Raw genomic sequence first — 19,431 nt, 5'->3', positions numbered from 1 at the left:
GTATTCCAGTTGATTAGAAGTGGGATGTGAGAATCTCCGTCTACTCAGACATTTTGTTATATGACACGTAGCCAGCCTTCTTAAGTGAACGAATCCTACACAGTTTTCAGATACTTGGAGATTATTCAGGATATAATATCAACTGGAAGAAGCCCTTAACATTCCTGCTGGTGGCAGTGACCCTGCGGCTGCACTCTAGGTGCGCAGTTCGCGAGGCATTACATGGCTTTAAATATTTGGTTGTGTTCATTACAAGAGAGCACAGGCAGGAACATACTTCCGAAATTAGGGACTTTGATGGGATGCCCAAAACTTGCGGGCGCTCCCGCTCTCCTTACTGGGCTGGGTGGCCCTATTTAAAGTGATGACCCTCCAGGGCCTTCTGTACATTGTGCAAAAAATGTCCTTTAAGATCCCACCAGACATTTTTTTTCAAAAGGTAGTCTGAGAACTTCGGCTCCTGTTGTGGGATGGCGGCACGTCACGCTGAGTAAGTTGCAGAGGGGAGTTGATTAAGGTGGACCGGCGGTCCGGAGCATTCACAAGTATTACTGGGTCACGCAGCTGGTGGCAGTCAACAACTGGGTTTTTGCGGACTGTGAGGATCCTGCTTACCGGGTAGATAGTTTGGCCATGGGCAAGAGAGGTTACCCCACCCCGGTGCTGTATCGAAGAAAGTATGAGTGCATCCTACCTACTCAGACCTAAACAGTGGTAAGGGTGTGGAGAGAGGCTACCAAGTATTTAGGCTGAGAAGGTAAGCTGACTGAAATTACTCCAGTGTATGATGGTGATCTCTTAAGTGCAGTGGGAGGATTGCAGGGCTTCATAAAATGGGGATTGATTAGCTTAGAACGGCCGGGCGATGTGTGAGGCGACAGGCGCTTGTGTCCTTCACGATCCCTAACAAAAGTATAAATTAGGTGACTAAAAACAGTTCTGACATTTGCAGGTGACCACGCTCTGCAAAGTCACATCCGGGAAGGGGGGCAGTTGCCTGATGCATCCCCACTGGAGGACCAGCTGCTGACCAATCCCCTGACCGAAAAAGCAATCTCAACCATCTATAGGAAGTTGATCTACAGTTCTCTAGATGCCTTGGGGATGCGGAGAGCTGTGCGGGAGAGGGATCTAGGCACGCTTGGCAATGGCGATTGGGTTAAGGCCATTCAGGGTGTCAGGGAGTTGGCAATTAGAACCCATTTTTATCTAATTTAACTGCAGATACTGATACTGCCAAATCAATGACCCTGTTTACATTAAAGGGCACCTTGAACTCAGAGCTCAACAACAGACTCGATTGAATAAATGACCAGCCCACTGCTTATCTTGCCAAGACACAGGTACTTTGTAAATCTCTTTTTATTGAACAAGTGCTCAATCGATAGTGTTGACACCGAAAATACGGTGCACATTAGTGAGAGTGATTAGACCAAAAACACAAAGTCTGCAAATATAGAGTGAGTAACATAGCTTGGCTTGTCCTGACACTCCCTGGCCAAATCCCACTACATAAAACTAGATTGCCCTTTATCGAAGGCAGGTAGTCCTCCCAAGGTTCTGGAGGTCGCTGGGCTGCAAGACGACTTGCCTTTTGGTTCAGGATCATCCAGGGATGCAGACAGGCCAGTAGGACTCTGACCAAGACAATAGTTCTCTACAGATCCTCACCAGCAGAGAAGGCTGCAGTGCCCTTAGGTCGCCAAGAACTGAAATTCAGGGTCTGGGGATACCACCTAAATCTTGATTTAAGGGTGTTACAAGGGAGTGACAGGTAGAGGCTAATGGGCCCTTTCCTGGGGTGTCTATACCCTCTATCATGCCCACCTCCTGCGCGAAGGGGGCATAGTCCTAGCCCTGATTGGATAAGTCCCATCATCCTCAAGACGGTGGGCACTACAAAGTGTACTTCACCTCGCCTCCAGCACCTGAGGGGTGGAGTTGACAGAGGGAGCGGGGGGTGCACCTCCTGTTGTATCTAAGGTTTCCACCTGTCCTTGCGCCTAAAAGGGGGTGAGGACAGGAAGATCGCTTGCTCCCTCTAACAGGAGAGGCTGGGGTCGCATTACAAAGGCGGCAAGGCCTTTGAAAATCCCTGCCACAGATGGCTCTTCCTGACCAGGGGAGGAGTGAGCACCTCCACCCAGGAAAGGCATTGTTATCGACCTCGCAGTGCACAGGCACTCTACCCATGAGGACAGGACACTGTCTGGTGGTAGCAGGCTGGCTCAGGCCAGTCGGTGACCACACTAAGGATTGGTAGATTTTAGGGGACCCCTCTAAGGGGTACTCTGTGTGCAATTTTTAATAAATCGAACACTGCAATCAGCGCAGGTATATTTCCAAGGACAGCGAAAACTATACAGCAGGTCTTGCACATAGTCCTTATACTATGACTGCCACTACTGAACATTAATCTTGAATTGTTAAACCAGGGCCAGGATCTGGACAGCAGCCAATGAACAGGAGGGCAACTCACCAGATAATAGAAGTCTTCTGTCTTCACACTCACTTAGAGAGAACAATGCCATCCTGTGTATTGCATGACAAAGAGACCACAACCATCAGTGAAACACTAACCTCTCAGATGTGATTCGTTAATAAGAATAAAATGAACATAACGCGTCCCTGGGGACCCCACAGATACACCGTTCCTACCAGTACCATAAATGCTTGGGGTCCCGCAGGTAAACCTAGCAGTGCTACAAAGGCTTAGGGGCCCTACAGGTAAACCTTTCCTAACCCAGTGCTACAAATGCTATGTGCTCACTGCAGCAGGACTGGGCGTTCTAGGGGCAGCAATGAAGTTGCTTGGCATTAATCTACCCTTAGCTAAGCCACGTGATAAAGGCAGTAGATCAGGATGATTCTCCTCGATCAGAAGTAGCTCTCACTATCGAAAAGATGAAGGCCCTGGTATAACACAAACGCAGACATGCGGTTCGGCTCTACCAGGACATGTAGTAAACTATACATTTATGTATATGTAGGATTATATTGCATTGCAGGTTAATTCTTATGTCACTATTTTCCACACACAACATACAACATAGATTCCTCACGAGCGCCCCCTGTTGAAGGGAGAACCCCAAAAATGAATTGGGCAGACTGAATTTGAATTTATTTGAGGAACAGTGGATTTTGAAAGTGATTCTATGAGAATAAATATGCTTAAACTGGAATACAGGTGGATTTGCTTCCAAGGGAAGGAGACATTGATGCACTTTTACGGATACAAGCTGTGGAGCAGGAGACAGACCAGATCTAGTCTGGCACTATATAAAAAACTCTAGCCACACACATCTCCTTTCTGGCACGCGATGAGTGGATTACATAAATACTACAATAATGAATGAAAAATACACTGCATGCATAGACAAGGTTTGCTATGTAACCTCTGGACTCCTGTAAACCTAAACAAACACCAGTAATCAGACACTAGGGACATCGCCTGCAGCAGCTCAGCTTTTCCTTTTGTTTGGTGTCTTGTTTTTGGAAGGTGGGTTTTTAGGATAAGCTATTTTTAGGTGTGTCTTCTTTTATTCCAGGATGGGCACTAGTTTTAGCATTGTCAGCTTTATACTCTGCATACCAAGGCAGTACATAAAATACAACCTGCATACCACAATCCATGGCTGTATCCCATAAAACATCCTTACCTTTTAACAACAAGGACCCAAGACCTTCTGGACTTTATTCAGTTAACCAGACGCATCTCCCAGTCGATTGACATTAGTTATAGGACACAGCGTTAAGGAACAATTGGTGAACTTCTTATCAAAAGAGGGAAGAGGAAATAACGTCCATTCAGTTCCCCTGAATAGATACCTCAGTAATCAAAAATGGGAATGGACACTTGTATCTACAATAACCATTGGTTATTACTTGGCAACCCTCATAGACGCTATGATTTCGTTGTTGCGGTGTATCTTTTATCCGCCCCTTCTCTAGCGCCATGGCATAGTCATCGGGTTGACAAGTGACGTGCTATATGCCAGCCTCACCCGAGGCAACCTCTGGCAAGTGTAGAAGTGTCCAGAGATGATTAGGACTGTTCCAGAGGAGTTGACGGCAGTGCCAACAAGTGGGTATAAAAAACTCTGTCGTATCAGCAAAACCAAATTTATTATAAGAAGATGCACACTGTTAGTTAAAAAGAAATAATAGTGGTATATTCGGTAACCGAGTTACAGGACTACCATATAACTCTATTGAAAGGTCAACATGTTTCAGCTCTATATGGCCCGCAGGGGTCTGTAGAGCTTTCGTCAGGACAAACAGAAAAAGGGGTTTATACTCACACCATTAGTGCAGTGTTCAAAAAGGGGGGGTATGAGATTCTCATACTGAGATTCCTGTTAATTGGAAAGAATACAGTGAGCATAAGTAATTCAAATGACACATTAATTGGCAGCATATAGCATATGTACAGAAATTCCTGTAAATAGTTCTATAGTCCATCTCAGGCCACTCCTGTGATGACCTGAGATGGACAGTCCTGGAGATGCTCCACGATAAGAACAACAACGCTGAACAGATCCTCTTTGAAAGGGAGCAGCGATGGGTAAATAGACTCAAGACCCACATCTCAGGGATGAATGATACGATCCCCTGGCACCAGTTTTACTAATGTTAACTTTAGAGATATACATTTGCCTCTGTTATCACACACCAGCTATTACAAACTATGTGCCCCCATGTATACACTTCGCCGGTGGGCAATGTATTATTACTAACACTAACACACCTATTGGGACATACCTTTACTGTCTAGTCACTTTAGCGCTAAGTTAGAACTTCCTTGGAGCCAATAGCCACCCCTAACACTTCTACAACGTGACTGATGAGGGACACAATAGAGTATGCCTTCTCTTTTCGACAACTACCCTGTTCTGGCCTTATAGACAGACAAGATATTCAATCTACAGTCGTTTTGTCTTATCGTTTAATTAAACTTGACTGAGAGCTTATTCATACGGTTCACCGCCGATAATATCGAGTGAAATTAGACATGGATATCTTTATTATTTGATGCGCTTTGTAATACTCTGTGAATAAGCATCAATACGAGAGATCGTCCTTTTTCTATTTTTAAAAAACTACAAAAACTACCAACAGCTACAGAATTTAGTGAAGTGTTCTTAAACCATATTGTAAAACTACATGGCCTTCCCAGTAAAATAATTTCCGACAGGGGCCCTCAATTCGTTTAAAAATTCTGTGTAGGAAGGTGGATACCTGACTATGGTTGCCCCCAACTTTTTTGCCTAGTGTTTAGCTGGTTTTCGACATAGTTGGACTGGGATCCTGCTATTCAGGGCCCCAGGCTTCCTGCTCTCTCTGTTAAAATGGACTCCATGTACCCTAGGTACATATCTGATTGGATACTGGGTCACCTTATCAGCCACTGTACAGTGTACCTTAAGTACCCAGGGCATAGGTATACCCAGGGCCTACCAGGGGCTGCAGCATGTATTATGCCACCCCTGGCTGGCCATCCCTAAACTGACACAACTGGCTGGTAGTACAGCTGGGGCAAGGTGGTGTAATCACCCTTTGCTATAGATATAGTATACCTATATCTAACCTAAAATGGACACATAGATTCCTATAAGTCACTCCTATGGTAGGCCTCATCAATCCTGGAGGCAGAGTGCTTGGAAATATGTGAGATTGTGCTCTAGCATGAGCTGAGCCTGTCTGCAGCTTTCGGAACCATGTCCTTAGGCTGTTTCCATGATAACGCTATACCATATACTCTTAAGTGCATTATAATCCTCGCGGTTATTTGCTAACTTAGGTATAGCATTATCAAAACATATTGAGTAAGGTGTCATACGAATTGGAATACTACCCCCTCGCCAGTTCTGGCGACGGGGGTAGCATTCCACCCTTCTAGAGGGTCAAGACATGTACAGAACCAGAACCCCAGTTAAACTTAAACAGAGCCTCAGCATCACAAAATGGATGCTGCCACCAGACACAAGTCTGACCTTTGCTGCTGGGAGTCCTTCCAGCGAGGGAGGCTTGGACAAAGGGCTTCCTGTCCGGGGAGGTGCCAGCACCACCCCAGACAGGACTTTGTGTATTAGGGAGGACCAGGCTGAACAGAATGAGACATGCCTGGGGCACACAAGGTGTCCCGTGCATACACTGGTTCAAACCAGTCGATGGGGCACTCCTGCTCCAGCTCTGGTGCGAAACCTGACAAAGGAAAGGGGGTGTAACCACCCCCCTTCCTGGTCCCACCCAGGGGAGGGACCTAGTCGTAGTGCAGCCCCCTTTAGCCGGATAAAGGTAGGAGCTGGTCTCTTAGAAATTAGATTACTCTTGACAACTTCAGAAGAAGAAACTCTTGACCCTTCGACGTTCTGCTCCTCAGAAGATGGAAGAATCTCCCCTATGGTCGGGGAGTGACCATCCTGCTCCGCAGGCACCATCAAGCATCTTTGCGGTTTGCTGCAACGTCCTTCCTCCAGGAACAAGACTGCCCAGCTCGACGAGAACCGGATCTTCAGACCTCTCTGACTTCAACCTGCCTCCACAGCACAGCTGGGACCCGTGGGTGCGACGAGACACTTGAAGCCGGCCATCTTCACAAGCCTGCATTGTGCTTCCAGCACGACCGCCGAGGGATCCTCGAGTGAGTGCATCAGGGTTTGAGAAGCCCTACACCTAAGCAGCACCTGCACCAAAGACCAGCCCCCCAGCATCCACGAGATCTGCGTGGGGCCCTTTTGCCTGGTTGCTGCTGACCCGGTTGGCTGGTCACTTGCCGGCTGGCTAGTGACCTCTGAGACGAGGACCCAAACGAATCAACACTGCTGGTCTGGTCCCCCAGACTGGCCCTTACTTCCCTGCAAAGGAGAAGTACCCCGGACCCTCCTGGTCCGCACCAGACGCCATCTTTGCTCCACCGCGTGGCTTGCATTTGCCAAGGCCTGTTGACCAGATCGACGATCCAACACCGCCAACAGCAGCAGACTTCGTGGGACAGCTTGCGCCCCCAGCCTGGTCGTCGAGAACAGCTCCTGGTCCGCGCAGCTTCAGAGTCAAGCGTCCACTCTTCATCCTGATCGAGGCAACAGCATCTGGTTCCCTCCTGGTTCCGGTATAGTCACTGGCTAGTGACTGAGACTCTGTCCCCTTCCCTTTCAGGACTTCTTCTTCCTCGATCCATCCTTGGATCACTCTGGACACCTCCATCTGGTCGCCTGCCAGCAACTCTTACTTCAGGCTCCATTGGGATCAACACAGAAACCCAACATACTTTCAGCCCTATGCACCCGCAGTCCGTGGGTTAGGTAACTAAGGCATCTGGGTGCTGAAGTCTGTGTCCACTATCCTAGTGTCCAGGTCCACTGTTGTTTTTCCCTTAGCTAGTTGGGTTCGTACGGAATCCGTAACTCTTTAAACAGTTAGATCCATAGACGTTGGTATGCATCTCGCTTGTGAGTCTCCTCTCTGCACGTGAGTCCCGTGGGCCTCCTGCTCCTACTTTCTTCAGTTGGTAGCGTAGTCCCAGCGATCCTCTAGCCTCTGGATCCTCTCACTGTTCTTCTTTTCCTCGCATTCCATTGTATTGAGTATATGGTTGTCGTGCCCCTAAGGCACTCGTGTAATTATTGTGGATACTCGTATTTCTTTTTAGTAATTGTCATGTGCTTAGGCCTCTGACCTCATAAAGAGTTCAGAGGTATTTTGTTATAAATAAATAGACAGTTTATTTTCATATCAACTTGTGTGGTGTCTTTTCATTTGGTATTCAAAGGTTATATGTGGTAAAACAGCTGGCTTTACATGCCATTCAGAGTTTAGCCTAAAGACTGTTCTTGTCCATGCTACTAGGATAGCTGGTCTATAAGGTTGACTTACAACCAATCACCATAAGGGTTGTTTGGACTGATACAAAGTGATCCCTAGAATTAGTGAGCATTATATATCAGGCCAACTTCTCACATTCTGGAGTCAGTTGTGCAAACATTTAGGAATGGAAATAGCATTATCCTCCGCTTTTCACCCACAGACTGACGGCCAGACAGAAAAAGTTAATCAATACCTTGAACAAAGTCTACGGTGCCTAACCTTCATTATATCGGCTCATTGGGACGAGGTCCTACCATTGGCAGAGTTTTCATACAACAATAGCTATCATGCAGCTTTAGGCTGTTCCCCTTTCTTTTTTATAACAGGCTTCCATCCACGATCTATTCCTGCCATCCTTCCAGATTTATGCCTGCTGTGACCGAAAGATTAACAGAATTGCGGGAATTTCAAGAACAAGCCAAGCGTAGTTTAGCCAACAATAAACAAAAAGGTCAAATTATCAGTCGATAAACACAAAACACCAGCATCACCCTATAAAGTAGGGGATCTCGTCCGGTTATCAACCAGAAATATCCAGATTGAAGGCCCCAAGAAACTAAAACCTAGGTTCATTGGCCCCTTTCCCATAAATAACATTTTGAATCCAGTTTCAATGAGATTAACTTTGCCCTCGGAATATGCCATCCACCCAGTTTTTCGTGTATCTTTGCTCAAACCACATGATCCGTTGTAGTGACTGAGGTATTGGTGCTTTTTTGGCTCGGTTATGACCGTTGCCCACCACCATCTCATTATATGCTGCTGTCATTCGAACATGTATGGTGTTTTGTCCATTCCCAACCTTTATTTCACCTAGTTGATAGGGCTTGCCTATAGACTTTGACAGCTTTATGTCCCCTTATATGCTGCTTTTCGCTCTTTTTCGGGCCTAAAGGCCTATGCTCGAGCGATGCCATGTTCTTTTCTGACACCATCCTGCTAAGCCTCTTTAGGTGAAACGCAATGTTTTAGTTTCAATGTGTTGTTCGCTAGTAGTGAACCAGCAAGCACTGGTTCTTATCGGAGAAATGTGCTCTCTTCGCGCTGGAGCCATAACAAACGCTTGGCCAGCTGCTGTTGTGTGCCTGGTACGGAAAGGTACAGGAATCTCATGAGAACGGTAGGCGGGTTCTTCTAGAAGCTTCGAGAGAGAGCTACATTCTATATTAGTGAAAGCGGGTCCAAGTGAGGGTGAGATGACTGTCTGGTGGTTTTGGCAGTCTGGTGAAGCATCACGGTGCAGACGTGCAGTCGTGTTTGTGGAACAGAGAGTCCTGACCCAACCGAAGAGGGAAAGAGAGACTGGCCTGTCTTCAGATTGCAGATGTCTAATAATATGGTGAGGTGTTCCATGTATGACTAATTTTATCTAATTATTCCTTTATTTTCAGGTTCTATATGTGTGTATGTGTATTAATAAGTCATTTCTTTCTATGTCCTTTCATCATTGTGTAATAAAAGACCCCAATTTGCATTAATTCCATTTGTTTGTTGTCACTAAGAGGGAGTGTGGGTTCTTCTTAACCAGGTGCTGTCGTATAGAAGGATGGGTGATTCCCTTCTTACAGGTAACTGATGATGGGAAGGTGCGCTGCTCATGATTAGGGATGACTACATGGGAGAATATATCATTTGTCCTTATTCTCTGTGGAGGAAGGTCGGCCTCTTTTTTACCAAGTGCTTACAGAGGGATGTGCTAGTTCCCCTCTTATGAGTAATTGTAGATACGGAAGGGAAATCGGCTCCTAAGCAGGAATACCTAAATTGCTGGTAGACCAACCCAACATAGCGTAAGAGCTATGTACTGATTTTCACCGGAAGGTGTTGCTGATTCGCACCAGGGTGCGTTGCTCGCGTAGGTGCGCATTGATCGTCGGAAGACGTTGCTGACTTGATTTGATATTTGATTAGTCGGAAGACATTGCTGATTTAATATTGATTCGTCGGAAGACGTTGCTGATTTGATATTGATTCACACCAGGGTGCATTGCTCGTGTAAGTGCGCGTTGATCGTCAGAAGACGTTGCTGACCTGATTTGATATTTGATTCTGATTCATCGGAGGACGTTGCTTTACATACCCTCGGAGCTATGATCTATAGTATCTTTAGTTATTTATGTTATTCCTTTCTCAGATAGGTAATCTAAATGTGGTGTTTTGTTGTTAGGCGTTCTGGGAAGGGACTGTGATGAGTAATTACTTTATAGCTAACTAGCTGAAACACCAGAAAAGTAGGAAAATATCAGTCATTACATCCGTCCACACGAAAAGACAACCCTCCTCCACCTGTTGTAGTTGGAGACAATATTGCATATGAAGAAAATCGCATTATAGATGCAAAACGTATACATGGTCGATTACAGTATTTAATTGACTGGAAGGGTTATGATGCGTCAGAAAGATCGTGGAAACAGAAACACATGTACATACTCCAAGATTGGTCAGATCTTTCCACGCCTTGCATCCGGAAAAACCCTGTCACATACGAAGACCTTTTGTGTGTGGGGGCAGGAGGCATTTCCTGCATGTGTAAACGGTCTTGGCATGTACACGTGAATTACTTGGGAAAGATCTAAGGCCCAAATCACCTTCACCTGCACAAGTGAGAAAACCTGAGACCCAAAGCTATTTAAACCCCACCCACTTGGTTCCCGATGCTTTGCTTCGTGCCTAAACACTCACCAGACTCCGGACCTGGGTGGCAGATCATCCGAAGCTCTTCAGCGCTCCACCCTGCTTCCTTCCCTGTCTTCACTCAGTGTCTTCGGCTGTGTTCTTGCTGCCCGGAGCACATTTCAGACGTTCCTTCCTGTTTCTGAATTTCCGGCTCCAAATCCTCTCCCGGCACTGTTTCCGATTTCCTGCAGAAAAGAAAAGAGAATCAACAAAGGGTTGCCAAGCAACACCTCGCTCTGAATGGTAAAGCGTTAGCATGCTTGAACACATACCAGTAAGAATTTAAACTTAATGAAAGCTGTGGCAGACCTCTTGACCTTCTATAAATCAAGAGAACGTTTTGAAACTCTTCCTGAAACAATCCAAGGACTTTAAGGACATTGACTAAGTGAAGAATGTTAAAGTAAAACAGACATTTGTGTAAATACCTTGAGTCTGATTAGAAGACTGAAAGGGAACAGAGAGCTCGATTGTTATTATTATTTATATATATTTAATGTGAAATTACGGAGCAAATATTGTAAAGGAAATCAGTAACTCTTGTGATAATTTGAGCAATCACAGATTATTAGTGCACCTGTAGTGTTTTTTTGTTTATTCTTTCTTTTAGTTTCAAGAATCCTTTTGAGAAAAGGTCGAGGGTAATTCAGGTATACCCAATTAAGAGTTCCAAAGCAGATGTTTGACCTAAAGAAGTGATTTAGGGTGTTCAGATTAATCGGGTACATTTATCAGATTATACACGAGCTGAAAACTGAAGCCCAGTAACACTTTGTCTTTCTCGAGAGACATTCTAAACGAATTGTTAAGTCGGTCTACAAGAATCCAGTGTGTCATCTCTTTTCTCTCATCCCTATTCCCCCCTCCCCCGGGGTTCGATCAGGGCGGCAAGTGAATCTTATCCTTGCCTCTCCGGTGGAGTTCAGAAGGAGTTGGGTAATAGCAGCATCAAGGAAGGAATAACCGGAGTACAGGTGGGTGAATTCGTGACACCCTGGGCCCCAGGGACCACCACCTCCAAGGGGCTTTGTACTCATTGGAGGGGGGGGCGCGAAGCCCCCATTCTAGAGCCCTTGATGGCCTGGGGACTATCATCCCCTAGGGCCAGCTGCAATGTCTCCCGCCATGCCATAGCAAACTCTGCTTTGCTTCTTGGAAGCGAGAGCAGGAAATCTGCTCTCACTTCCAAGAAGCAAAGCTTAAACACTGTTTCATACCTGCTAATTAAATTGCTTTCTGATAACAGAAACTAGCCAGTCCTCCTTTGGAATACATAAAAATGTGCCTCTTTCAGTTAGCCCTCTATGAAAACAGGGACACAAGACAAATTTCTTGAAAATTGAAAAACCGGGGTTGTCCTGGTAAATCCGGGGCACCTGGTCACCCTAATCACACACGCACTTCATAACCTTTGTTTTTCTACAACATTCACTCTTTTTTATATCCCCATTTTTTTCTCTTGCTTTGTTTTCTTATATCTATTCTCTGCATATCAGGTTTCAGAGAGGCCCTTCCGGGTCGCAGAGTTAAAAGGGTCTTATCTAATGTATGGTTCATATGAGGGCAGATAGAGTCACATCAGGGTACATAAAAGTAAACAGCCCAGTGCAACCAACTCCCAGTGCACCGAAGGTTAGGGGTCAAAGTGCAAAATACTCCAAGGACAGAGAACATAGGCACATATATTGTTAGTGCAGCAGGCACAGTGGCACCAGGGCTGAAGAAGAGGTGAGAGCCGGGGCCATGGCCAAGCCGGAAACCAAGATGGTTGCTCAGCTTTGAAGCTCTGCCAGCAGTCGTTGCAACAACGTGAATTCCCGCTATCCAGCGTGGCTACCGGGCAGGGAGAAGACGCCTAAATGCAGCAGAAGGGATCCTGATTAAAAGTCTCCCTGCGGTGCTGCGAGAAAACAACCGGAACGGCAGAAATCGGTGACTCCAGACGGAAGGACGACTTTCAAGATGGCGGCATCGACGATATGAGGAGACTCCGGGTGCGGCGGCGGAGGGACTGAGCCAGCAGCTGGGGTGCTGTGAGTCACCGGGCCATGGACTGGAGCGTTGAGCGGCCACATTCTGGGCAAAGCGGCGCTCGGTACTGGCGAGAGGTCCGTTTGACCTCCGGTGGTCCGAGCGCGGCACTTTTATGTCTGCGTTGATCGCAGGGGCACACAGGGACGGTGCCTGTGATCATTCCCTCGTCGACACCTGGTACAGCATTTCCGAAGCTCCTTTGGGAATCTCCTCCCCGCATATGCACTCGCTCGGCCGCGGCCTGTGCTGTTCTCCCCCTTTTCCCCGTAGGGCTCCATTGTTGTAACCCTACCTTGCGTGGCTGCGCTGCTCCCGGAGCGAAAAACGGAATCCGAACCTCAGCCATGTCTCTGCCCCAGCCACCAATTTATGCTGCAGTAAACTTGAAACATTAACTGCTGACTGCACATTGCCTTGTCTTCAAACAACCTGCTCTGTGGAAGTACTGTGCCCGGACCACTGCTGCACCACAAGATCCATTGTGGGAGACAATAGTGAAATACCCAAAACCTCCCCTGTTGTCAGGAAAATACAAACATGGGTTAGATGCCCATTCCTTGCTGATCAGTTCTGCTTGCCTAATCTCTCTTCGCCAGCTACTTGCACCTGCTCTGCGCCCATAACCAGAAGACTCTGGCATTGGGCTTAATTAATACTTGGCGGGTGGAACTGCGGTATGGGCCGCAAAGACCCCAAACAGCGCCTTCTCCCCTTCGAAAAGGTCACCGAAGTAGCCCAAGAACCCCTGACAACATGGCGAAAGGTGGCCAGAAAGACACAACACCAGAGGGTGATACCAACAAATTAGGTTCCCTGCTACAAGAGATGAGAGCGTGGTTCAGAGCCTTAGATGTGCGCTTTGATGCCCTAGATAAGCACATGGCGGATCTGGGATCGAAGATCCAAGTTCACGAGAGAAAACTCGACGTGGTGGATTCGCATACATCAGATCTAGGAGATGGAACGGCTCAATCCTTGAAATGGCTCGGCCAAATGGAACGTTACCTCAAAGACATCGCGATCAAGAAAGAGGACTTAGAGGCGCGCAGTCGCCAAAATAATATGCACATTTTGGGTGTTCCGGAATCGACAGCCGCTGGTCGCATGTACACCTTGGTAGAAACAATCCTGATAGACTTGTTTTGTAGATAAGTCTTCACTATGGGCTTTGTGATAGGACGCGCTCATAGAACACTAGGTCCAAGGCCCAATCTGGATGCCCGCCCAGACCCATCATTGCCCGTGTCATGAACTTTAGGGATCGAGACACGGCCCAGCACCTGGCACAAGAACGGGGCGAAATGGTATGGCAGGGCTCCAAGCTGTCCCTATATCCAGACTTTACAATCATGGTACAGGAGGCCAGGCGGAAATACACTGGAGTGTGGCGCCGCTGCCAGGGTGACTGATGCTGGACGCACATACGAGAAGCGATAGAGGGCTTCTCCTTAAGTGACATAGGTCGTACGCAAAACCCACATAGCACTGACTATACTCACTGCACTGGCAGTCATTACACATGGACGAGGCTCGACTATTGGCTGGCATCCCCAGAACTTATCAGCTGGTGTCATGTGATCCGGACGCTTCCTCACACATATTCGGATCACTTATTATTATTATTATTATTAGCCAGATTTGTAGAGCGCATGGTTACCCAGAGGCATCCCAGCGCTATGATCACGAATAATGCTCAAACAGGGGGACAACCAAGGAAGATGGGACAATTACTTAGGAAAAAGAAAAGTTTTCAGTTGTTTCCTAAATCACTCCCCTGTATTATTAACATTGAAGGTCCCGCGACCCGAGGGTTTTGAACGACAGTGGCGATTTCCCAGCCACGCATTAGATGATGACGTTTTTAGACAGGAATTACGAGAAGCGATAGAGGATTACTTCGTCATTAACACTGGTTCAGTAGACACTGTGGCAATTTTATGGGAGAGTTTTAAAGCATACATGAGTGTGTATATTCTGCTCACAGAATTCAAAGATACCGCTGAGAGGGAGATTCTTTTTATGGGGAAATACTACAATGCCAGGAAATACGGCAAAGGTGAGCGGCCGGGACGAATCCTAGCACAGATGATTTGACCTCTCTATTGTAAGGCATACATCCCCGATGAGAACTTCGTCGGGACAACCGATCACTGACCCACTGGATATCCAGGGGAAATTCATGTCCTATTTTGAAACATTATACACCACTAGATTGGTTCAAGACAGGGTCCAGCACGAGAGCTATTTATCTGAGGTCGCTTTGTTTTATCTCAAGAAGTTTATGCAGGACTTTCTCGGTGAGCCTATCTCTAAGGCATCTCTGCCCTGAAGAGTTCCTCGGTCCCGGGGCTCGACGGTTTCACAGCTGATTTTTATAAGGCCTATGAAGATTTATTGATTCCCCATCTCCTTAAAGTATATGCAGAAGCCCTGGAAAGGCAGATAATACCTCCCACCCTGTGTGAGGCAGTCATCATTCTTCTCCCCAAACCTTTTTTTGTTTTTTTTGAGTCTTCAATACCTTTATTAGTAATAAATAGGTCACACAGCCGCACGCCTACAACCAACCAGTGGCCGGCAGCTCCTCAGTAGCAAAATTGTTCAGTACACGGAATATTTATAACTTCAACATATATTTACACAGCATGTCGCCTACAACCCCAACGGGCCGGCGCGCTTCAAATAATATTCCCCATTGCATATATTCACCAGGCTGTGTTTTTCCGTGCACCCCATCACCCACAGACTGCGTAGGAATGCCAACTGCAGCTCAATGCGTTCCTAATACAGACGATCTAGATTCAGTATGCATGTCGGAACAGGCGTGTCATCTGCGATGAAGCCTCTTTTTCTTGCTTGTGAACTGAAACACCAGTCTACATTAATCAACCCATATGTTCATGTGTAAAGAGAAATGAACTGTAACCTAAACATAGGCAGAGGGCAATATGATTCTATTACAGAGAGCACTTCATACGCATCAAGTTGCACATCATCCACTCACCACACCACTCTTCGCGTATTTGGATGTCACACTGCTAGAGCACTCCACAAGAGGAACCATGACTTCTTGTCCTCATCCTATGGATAGCATAAATCCTGCAGTAGGGTCTCGACATAGTCCTCCAGTTTCCCTACATTTGAGGATTCCGGCAGACCTATTATGCGAATATTATTCCTGCGGGATCTCGCTTCACTGTCCTCGCTCCGTGCCTGCATGACCTCTAACTGTTTGGCGAATTCGCCCGTTTTGTCCGCAATTTGTTGCAAGCCGTCCTCCGTGTCAGATATACGCTGTTCAGCCTCGATTTGACGAACCGTGTGCTTGTCCAATTCCGACGAGAATTGGTCCATCCTTCCAGTGAGGACTTCGATTTTCCCATCGATAGACTGCAGACTATTTTGGATTGCAGCTTAAGTTTTTTCAAGGGCGGAGGACTGTGGTGCGGCCGCCTCATGATCCACGTTCGGTGCTGAAGTGTGCCCTTGGCGTCCACCCTTACGCAGTTCAAAAGTAAGCGTGGGCTGTGTCTTGTCAGGCTTCCCCATTGGAGCAGACCCGTGGGGGGGGGGGGGGGGTGGGGGGGGGGGGACGCCAGCAACAGAATAAGTTTCCGCTTCTTGCTTACTGTTAAGTGCCTCTTACTTTCGCCCTCCGTCGGTCACCACCGGTGTGCGTGATTGACCTCGACAGTACAGTGCACCCCCAGATTATGTCCGCTATCCCCTGGGGACCCGGTATGTCTGTTTGCTGGTGTCTCGTGGAGCTCGATCAAAGCGTGTTGCAAGTTCCCCCCGCAACACGTTCCTGGCTGTCTGCGCACTTCTGCCACCCGATGTGCCCCCCTGTAGGTCGCCAAATGAGGTGCCTGACAGATCCGCTTCCACCCAGTTCAGCCTGCTTCTGGCGGCAAGTGCGCGTGAGTCCGAGTAGCGTTTTGCCGCACTTCCGTGCTCCCTCCACTCAGGCACTGTGTCACGTAGGGTCAACTGTCTAGGCTGCCCGTGTTTAGCTCCAATAGTGCTCCTCAATTACTATGTTCGGAGGCAGCTCATCTATCTCTCCCGTGTAGCGAGTTCCAAACGGTATAGGCCGCTGTCCATGTGGCTCATGTGGGTCCGATATTAGGCGGTTTGTGTGCGCTCCTTTGGATCTTCACTTATCCCCCTCTAGCCAGAGAGGGGGGGCGACCACCCCCGGTGCAGCCGCAAGTGTGTCACAGGAGGTGGCGGGTTAGTGTCCAAGGAGCGCGCCCGTTACTGTCCCGTACCTCAGCCTGTGCAGAACTCCACCTCCGTTAGCGGCCTAGGATCTCCTGCTGCGCTGGGACCTTGCGTATCGCCGTTTCCGGCTCACCTCCCCCAGCGCCGCCGAGCGTCACCTCTGCTGTCTTGCCGTCCGCAGCCTCTCCTCCCAGCGTCTAGCCTGCCAGAAAATCGAACGACCGCTGGGCACTCACGGTTCGGCTTGTCGCCTGTTCAACAGCGAGCACAGTCCTCCGTGGCTCCATCTGCCTCCGTGAGTCCCGGCAGTCTTCTCAGGCCGCCATTTCCAGCAGGGGAGCCCAGGCCTTAGGACAGATAGGTGTCCGTCTTTTCATGTGCCGATCACAATGCCACACAATTCCTCTGTGTCGGCAGGGCTTCAGCCGTTCACTCCCACACGCAGTGTCGCTACTGTGCGATATCTGGGCAAGGATATTAGCAGATTTCTTCCGGTGGCTGGCGCAGCTGCACTACAGTGCGGCCATTTTCGCAGAGCCTCAAGCCACGCCCCCCTTCTCCCCAAACCTGGCAAGGACCCCCTGCTATGTGGTTCCTATTGACCGTTATCACTCTTAAACCTAGACTACAAAATAATGGCAAAGGCTCTGGCATGTTGCCTGTCTCTCTCAATAGTATCTATCATTTCCCCGGCCCAGTCTGGTGTCATACCCCATCGCTCGACAGCCTTCAATCTACGTACATTATTTAGCACTCTGCATAGAATTAACCCGGAAATCCCTGCTGCGGCAATCCTATTTGATACAGAAAAGGCATTTGATTCCCTTGAATGGCCTTTTATTTTATCCAACATGGAGTGCATGGGGATGCCGTTTGGTTTCATTGCCAAGACTGCCCTGCTATACAGTCAACCGCTGGCCGTCTCCAACTAAATGGTACATTGACGGCTCCCTTCTCACTTTCACGCAGCAAGAGACAGGGCTGCCCGTTGTTGCCTCTGTTGTTCATTTTAGCCATGGACCCACTAATGAGGCACTTCCAACAGAAAGACCTTCATAGGTGTTTACAGTTCACCACCGGCCCATTGTTAGTATCATTGTATGCAGATGACACGATTTTATATGTACGCAACCCCCAGACTAATTTGGATCCCCTTATCCGGGAAATTCTGCCCTTTGGCAGACATTCTCGACTGGGAATCAATTGGAACAAATCTGTAATTTTTCCTCTCACTGCCAGCACAGACAAGTGGGACTTGGAATGCCCCCTGGAATGGAATACTGACTCGGTTAACAACCTGGCCATACATATACACTTAGAAACAGAGCAGATCATCCGCCGCAATTACGGACAGCTATTTCCAGATTAGAGACTCAAACAGAGAAATGGCTAAAGCTCCCACTATCCATGGCTGGATGAGTTTCCCTCATTAAGATGGTTGTGCTTCCTACATTTTTATATCTATTTCAAAACATCCCGATCCCTCTCACAAATAAATTCTTTTCGACCCTTCGATCACACTTAATAAGATTAGTATGGGGTGGCGGAAACGCCAGGGTAAACTGGCGGGTTTTGACACTCCCCTGCGATAGAGGTGGGTTCGGGGTCCCTGATTTACAACTGTACTATTTGGCTGCACAGTGCAGTTTTGCACAGATATGGTACCACCCTGATGCCAGAATTCCATACCTCCGACCAGAGTTTGACTTAGTCCTCCCGGACATTTTAGCGGTGATATTACTGAAGGGTTTCGACCACTAGTTGGGCATGGGAGAAATTGTGTTGCATAACACACACACCATTGCTTTATTCTTCTGATCTGCCACTCCCGACCCCTAAATGGATACCTATAACTAGCAAAAAGCTCATACAGAAGACATGCGCTAAATTTGACATTGCTAAGATAGGCGATCTATTTCCAGAAGGACATATTTTTGATCATGATGATGAGTCCTTGTTCCCTGGTGCCACATTCATGGACAGATACGTCCTTCTACGAATCTGTTCTGCCCTGTGAGCTATTTTACCGGACTACCTTCTGGAACCTCCTTCCTCCCCCCCACTCATAACAGTGATAAGCAGCGAGAGAGGGGTACATCTAATATCGCAGCTCTATAAGGCATGCCCAGCAATTGTAGACAGAGTACGCACTGCCTGGGAGACCGACTTGGGTAATCCGATCACAGACGAACAGTGAGCTGCCTGCTGTGCAGTTACGAAAAATGTCTCTCTTAATGGCCGACACAAACTAATACACTTTACGTTTCTTCGTAGGATATACATTACCCCCTCCAGACTCCACAGGATAGACCCTGCTAGACCGCACCATTGTGCAAGATGCAACGCTCCAAATGCAGACTTCGCCCACCTCGCCTGGACCTGTCCACGCAAACACTCATAATGGGTAGGAATACATAAGATAGTGAGTGGCTTGGCTAAGGTACCGATGACCCCCTTGCTTGAGATTGCCCTGTTGGGATATGTAAAGCATTTCCCACCGGCAATTCGCAGGTTTGTTGCCATCAGCTTACTACTGGCCAAAAGGGAGGTATCCATTCATTGGGGTGGCAGAACAGCACCCTCGGTGAAGGGATGTCTGAAGAGCATGGCGTCCTGTTCCACACACAGCGA

At 47.6% G+C, this 19,431-nt stretch overlaps 1 long non-coding RNA gene across 2 annotated transcripts in view; it reads right to left on the bottom strand.

Moving 5' to 3' along the window:
• The window catches only part of LOC147737496 (uncharacterized), a 234,577-nt gene that overhangs the window by 30,313 nt on the left and 184,833 nt on the right, over positions 1-19,431 (bottom strand). For both annotated transcript variants that reach the window (XR_015299109.1, XR_015299095.1), the window contains one exon: positions 10,549-10,727. This is a non-coding gene — a long non-coding RNA (uncharacterized LOC147737496). The remainder of the gene's footprint in view (positions 1-10,548; positions 10,728-19,431) is intronic.

This window comes from Lissotriton vulgaris, chromosome 1_1 (genome assembly GCF_964263255.1).
Source record: "Lissotriton vulgaris chromosome 1_1, aLisVul1.2, whole genome shotgun sequence".
Classification (NCBI taxonomy): Eukaryota; Metazoa; Chordata; class Amphibia; order Caudata; family Salamandridae; genus Lissotriton; species Lissotriton vulgaris.
This window is presented reverse-complemented; position numbering and strand designations above follow the sequence as displayed.